The sequence below is a fragment of the Sinocyclocheilus grahami genome, unplaced genomic scaffold (assembly GCF_001515645.1).
Source record: "Sinocyclocheilus grahami isolate Dianchi unplaced genomic scaffold, SAMN03320097.WGS_v1.1 scaffold14.1, whole genome shotgun sequence".
Taxonomy (NCBI): Eukaryota; Metazoa; Chordata; class Actinopteri; order Cypriniformes; family Cyprinidae; genus Sinocyclocheilus; species Sinocyclocheilus grahami.
The window spans coordinates 1017555-1024622 of NW_015505193.1; the positions used below are offsets into that span (position 1 = coordinate 1017555).

At 31.3% G+C, this 7068-nt stretch overlaps 1 protein-coding gene across 1 annotated transcript in view; it reads right to left on the minus strand.

The window, feature by feature from the left end:
- LOC107600574 (cadherin-related family member 5-like) overlaps positions 1 to 873 on the minus strand; it is a 12361-nt gene extending 11488 nt beyond the window's left edge. The window contains exon 1 of the mRNA XM_016292507.1: positions 835 to 873. The gene's annotated coding sequence lies outside the window, so the exon portion shown is untranslated. The remainder of the gene's footprint in view (positions 1 to 834) is intronic.
- Positions 874 to 7068: the final 6195 nt, after the last annotated feature.

Here is a 7068-nt window from a genome sequence, read left to right on the forward strand (position 1 = left end):
TTTTTTTTTTTTACTTCAAAAAAACGTCAGCTAGTTGCTACGGCAACATTTCTTAGTTTAATTTAGTTAAACATGATGTATTAAAATAATTAAACTGAAATAAAAATGAATAAAAAATGTAGACAAAATAAAAATTACAAAAATACACAACAAAAGTACTAAAACTTTAACTAAAATTAAAATGTAAAATATCAAAATAAAATATGACTCAAAATATTAATAAAAACTATAATAGTATCTCAATTATACAAAAATAGTACTGTGCACAACATGCAGAATTTTTCTTAAATTTTCTAATGCATATTCATTCAAGTCCCATCCTTTATTTGAAATCTATTTGGAATTATTAGAATTACATTTATATAATATTAAACATTTGCTAATATTTCACATTATCAGTAGTATTATTTTAGCTCTATCCAACTAAATCAATACAAATTGATTTTACATCCTTATATTTCAGCATTTGGCTTATAACTGGAATATTTTGGAGCCCTCATGACTTGTTTAAGTGAATTAAAGGCTGAAAAAAATCTGGAAAATAATCACACAATTGTATAATACTATTATGTTAATGTGAAGACAAACACAGATGCTAAGATGTGTGAACATGCACACAGATCTTTTAAAGTTTTGTTCGGTTTGCCACCAGTTATTCAAGACTATTACACAAGTCGTTTGGAGCATCTCTCGCTCTCTTATACAGAAGTGAAGACAAGCCAAAAATAGACTTCAGGACCATTTGAGCTCACAAAACCTGGTCATGGTTTGTTCTCTTATTTTGATTATGCACTATTGTATTTGAGACAAAGACAAGAAAGCATGTTAACCTACCTGTCCCATCTAACTGCTTTTCAGGTCCAGGTGTCCAGATTTTCTGGAGCGGTGGATTAGTCTGAGATTTAGTGTTCAAACTCACTGGATCAGAGCCAAAGTTAAGAGGTCAAGACAAATACCCCTGCTGGGTCTAACCAATAGCATCGCTTCACTCCTGGCCAATCAGATAACAGTATTCTAAGATGGCCAGTAGTAACCTTTAAGGAAAACTGTGTCATAACCAATATGCAGATACTGTATAATCAAGCAAATGCAGTGGCGTTCAAAAGTGTGGGACCACATTGAAAATCTGGGATTCAAAATCTGGAAATGGACAGAAACTTTTGAATATGATTGATGTTGAAATAACTATTATAAATATTTAATTCTGCACAATTTCTAGATCTCTAATCAAATGTGAAGTCAAATTCATCATAATTTTCATTTGAACATTGAATTAATTTGTTTATAATGTAATTTTTAATGACAAAGTGTGAAATAAATGTGAAAAAAAAAATTCTCTAGTGGTCTTAGACTTGATAGTTTGATAGACATGATGAAAGTCTTTGATGAAAGTTTATAAAACCAGATAGATAGATAGAAAGATAGATAGATAGATAAATTATAGATTATTATACATTAAATTTGGGGAAAAAATTGTCTTTAATGTTCAATTTCTTAATGTTTCTGCACTGTAAAAAAAAAAAAAAAAAAGTAGAAAAACAGATAACATCCTGGTGGAAAATGACTGAAAATGTGGTTAAATTTACAGATATTTCCTTCAACTCTTAAAACACACAATGAAATGCATAATTCAAAATACGGGTAAAACACCTGTAAAAAAAACAATATCGTATTTTTAGGGACTTTTCTTAGAGTGTGTGTCACACAAATGTTTTCAGGATCCTGATGGTAAAGTGTAACAGCCTGTGTCTTGTGTGGTAATCTGGCCTATTTTTGTCTCGTCCTAGTGTATACCTTACATGCTTTAATAAACCCTGACAGAGAAGTGCTTGCATGCACACGCACACACACACACACTAATAGAGTTGACTTGGAAGCACACTGTAATTAAGACAGGTAGAAATTAGGAGGCTGAAATAGTGTCCTCGTTTTAACCAATAAGACATCAGAAACAAAGGTCATCTGAGTGGTCTTTTACAGCAGTCAGTGACATATTTTATGAAATCATACTTACACACACAAACACCAATACAAATAATTTCGATAAAGCCCCCATGGTTTTTTTTCTTTCATAGAAAGATTGTTAGTTTATATAAATTCAGATTTTTGTTTGTTTTTGACTCCTTTGTTTTTGAATACTATTTTTTGTACATACTATGTTACTTTGATATGTACCTTTGTACTGAAACCATCCCAGTACCACGGTACAGCCAATGTAAGGGTATCGATTCTTATTTATAAGTTCAAATGAATATAACTTCATATATATTTTCATTGTTATTGCCTATATGATTTAATATATTACCCATGATCCATATTTTATCGTTTCTGAATGCATGTGATCTGCTGAGCATTCCATAATGTTTGTATAACTCTCATTAGACATTATGTGTTAATAAAACTGTTTTGTGTTTTTCACTAAAAGTTGAAGAGTGCGCTCGAGCAGCCCGGAAATCCGGGAAAGTTCAACTGAATATATATATATATATATATATAATTATTTTTATTTTTTATTTTTTTTGAATGTTGAACAGATTAAGAATAACGGGTCGGCAAATTATGACAAAATGTTTTCAGAATCATTTTTGAGTGAACTGTCTCTTTCAAGCATTCTACAGAGGTGACTGTTTTGGTGTTGCCATTGCTCATCTGTTTTACGACGTTACTGTCATGACTTTGCAATGGGTTGCCATCATGGTTACAGACTTCATTGTGTTCATGGTCATAGAACTGACTATATGTGTTTTCTCATCGTTTCAGGAGGGTTGGCAGATCGCTGAACTCTCCACCAGGGCATATGAGAGTCCATGGATCTGTGACAATGTACCAGGCATGAAAACGATAAAAACATTTAAACATCTCAATTACGTATGCACATGCAAAAAACGCACACAACAGAGCTGAAAATGGGAAGTGAATTCTGGAAGGTGAATATGAATTATTGAATTTTGAATTATGAAAATGTGTGTGAAATATTTTGAATTGAAATATTCACAGCTTAAATAAACAACTATGTTAAATTTCAGGACCTAAAAATGCAAGCCCTGAAAATACAAGGCATTAAAATGCAAGCACTGTTAATTCAATTCATAATTTTTTCAGTTTTCAGCTTTTCTGTTTCAAAGACATTTGTCATTAATTTTCTTCCATAGGGGAAACGAGGAACAGCGAAGATGTTGAATTAAAAGTAAACACAATCAGCTTTTGATTGTGACATATTGAAACTGGCCCTGATAATCATAACTTCTACTTTCCGCTTGCTCCATTTCTGCAAATCAGTTTTTGTGAATGAATGAAATGTGCCGAAACAACTGCAATGGTGAGAGTCGTTAAAATTAACAGCATTTTACTGTAAAATTACATGAAATATCTGGTTAGATATTTTACCGTTTTTCCGTGTATATAGTACGGGAACTTAATGTTAACCTATTAACAGTTTTTTCCGTAGCGTTTTTACAAAATTTTACAGTTAAAATCACACTTATTTTTTACAGTGTAGGATGGCTTGAGAGTGAGTAAATTCTGGGGCAAACTAATTTTAATTTTTGGGCAAACTATCCTATTAAAGGGACAGATCATGCAAAAATTAAAATTCTCTAATCATTTACTCACTCTCATGTCATCAGAGTGAAACATAAATAGAAGATATTCTGAAGAATGTTGGTAACCAAACAGTTTCGGTTCCGGTTGACTTCCATAATATTTTTGTGTCCCTACAATGGAACTGAAACTGTTTGGTTGCCAACATTCTGACCCTAAATAAATAAAAATAGACACAAATAATAGTACATAGCTAAAGGAATGTGAAAATCTCAGGTTATTTGGTCTTGAGCAAATTTGTAAAGAAAGACTGCAGACTATCTTGGTAAATCTAAACTCAGATTTTGCAGATTTATGCAAAATCTGTTGGATCAGACTAATTTTGTGTACATGTGTATCAGATTAGTCTCCATTTAATGTCATTCCTGTTTAGGAGAAACAGCTGAGGAAACTCTTTCCTATGAGTATATGCAAACTAGTCACTTATAAAGCTCCTCTCCCCTTCCTTAAGGATGTAGATATGCAGGTAATGATTATCCAAATGGAATGGAATTTCCTCATCCAGTAGACAAATGCAGGACGTGCCGTTGTGAAGTAAGTGATTCTTTTTCATCACTACTCTTCAAACACTTGGGGTCGGTGAGATTTTTTGTCGTTGTTGCATGTTTTGATAAAAAATACAGTAAAAACTAAAATTCAAAAATTTGTATTTAAATATATTTTAAAATTTATTAAATTATTCCTGTGATGCAAAGCTGGATTTTCAGCATCAACAATAATGTACATTATGTGGAAAATAATGTGTTTTGAACCTTAAACCACATAAACACATTGCATTACACCAAATACACAACATAATGTTCTCATATGACCCCTTTAAAATAAAATCTCTTTATAAATGTCTTTTCTGACACTTTTGATCAATTCAATGTAACGAATCAGCTCATGACAGGAAATATGAATAATTAACCATAACTAGTTATAATTAACTATTCATATTTTAGATCCGCTGTAGTAATCCTTCATGAATAAATGTATTAATTTCTTTCAAAGGAAAATCATACTGACCCCAGCTTTTGAACAGTAGTGCATCCACACACATCAGAGTCATACTGTATGTATGTGTGTGCATTCCTCTGCTTCTAAACAGATAAGCAACTCTTTATATTTTCAGTATACATTAAATAATTGAATATATCCACGGCAATCTCTGAGACCCGCCTCTGAACATCACGTGGAGTCAAATCAGATTGTCTACAAAGTATAAAATGTTATTGAATATTGTTTTTAATCAATACTAATATCTGATGAACCACAACAAGCTCTTGAAATCAAAATGAAATCAGAACAAATCTAATTTGTAAGTCGCTTCGGATAAAAGCGTCTGCTAATTGACTAAATAAATAAACTTACTTTATTTCGTGTCGGTTCACAGTCCTGGTCTTATTCTGTAATGATTCTTTAGTGCACGTTATTTCAAATAAAAAAAGTTTGTAATATTAAAAAAAATTATAAAACATCCTATTCCACTCAGAAATACACCAGATTACTATGGATGCTTTTTTTTCTGCCATGGAATTAAAACAGAAAATAGTTAGAATTGTGAGATATAATCTCAGAATTGCAAGAAAAAACGAGTTTATATCTCACAATTCTGACCATTTTTTTTCTCCGGATTCCAAGAATCGTTTTTTTTTTTAATCCTGGGATGGAAACGGGCTTCGCCAAATTGCGAATCAAGTTTTGTGTTGACTTTAAAATGCTTGAACTTAAAGCACATTAGATTTTTACTTTATATCTCAAACCACATAAACAGTCTTCTACTGTAAACTGCATTTAGTTGTTTTCTTGAGTTGTTTTATTGGTGCTACTGTGTGTAAGTGTTTATAGGACACAGTGTTAACATGTTTAATGGAGCTAATTTACATTTCTTCCACTGATAGCCAGCTGGACAATGTTTCCCTTTTTTCTCATCACAGAACAAGAGTACAAAGAGGAAAAAGCTTTTCTTTTTTTTTTTTAATCATGGCGTGTTAAAAATCTCATTATAAGTTGCTTTTCTGGACTTTTCTTCTTTAATTTGATATTTTGAAACAGTGAGTTGAACAATATGGTACTGCAAATCTGCATTGTTATATCTGCACTGTTTTTGATGGCTCTTTTTCTTTTGCGGCGTTTCACTGGTATTGTGTTCTCCATATTTTGTCACTCTTTTTAAATACATAGTTTTATTAGCAATATATTATAAAGCCACTTCATTTACAACATTGACAGTGAATATAAAAATAGAAGCACAATAAAAGCTGTTATTATTTTGAGTTATGTTTGTTATATTCATCAGATGTATTGACATTCTCTGGTTCTGTAAACCGTCAGTTTTTGTGTATGTCATAAACATTGTATTCTTATATTTAGTGCGTCACGTTATTGCACAAAATCCCACTTTTACTCAGCCTGTGTTTGTTCTTGCTTTGCATCTAAAATGGATTATTCACATGACCCTTTAGTGGGAAAAAAAACTTTTTTTTCACTCACATTTGTTTTACACTATTTGAATATGAACTGTTGGGGAATTTTTACCATCATGTGAGTCACCGGATATAAAATAAAATGGTACAAAAAAGTAATCCAATTTTGCTATGTAAACATGCATTAAAAACATTTGATTTAAAAACATCTCAAATTTAATTTAGATTTACAGCAGACAAGACAACTGGTTATATAATTTTAATAAATATAGTGTTTATAGTCTTACAATATTTGGTTGCTGTTAAAAAAATCATACAAATTCAATTTCTTCCAGAAAAGTTGATATAAAAAATGAAGCCTATCATAGTGTTTGTTTGTGTATAAGTATTGTCGCTGTTTGAGTGTCATAATTTGTCTGAAGAAAAGTGTGGTCAAGGTCAGTGTTGCCATAGCAATTTTGTTGCTAAATTTAGCAACTTTTCACACTACCCTAGCAACTTTTTCTTCCAAAAGCACCTAGCTATTTTTAAAAATTTATTTAGCAACTTTTGATAAGTGACTCAAATGATAAAAAAGGCACACATTTTCCATCTAAATGACACAAAAAGAGGAAACCAAAGGTGCCTAGCAGTACACACATCACATGAATTAAGTTAGCTGCTGTTTGCAATTGTTTAATTTAATAATAATTGAATAATTGTTCATTTATGATACACCTTGTTAGTAGCTTGTACTTGAGATTGTTGATCAGTTAGTGCACGGTAAGAAAAATATCTAGAAAAGGGTACTAGTAATTTTCCAGGACATTATCCGTTATCCTTTTTTCATTATCCATTGTAACCCTGTAAACCGAAAACACAAAATACAATGCGTAATTTAAAATGTAGGTAAAAAAAAACCTGTGAATTTACGGAAAATTCCTTTTCATATTAATAGATTTTGCCATATTTTTACAGACTTTTCTTAGAGTGTAGCATACTAACTACACTTTAAAAAATGCTGGGTTGTTTCAACCCAATGTTGGGTCAAATATGGACTAACCCAACTGTTGGGTTAAAA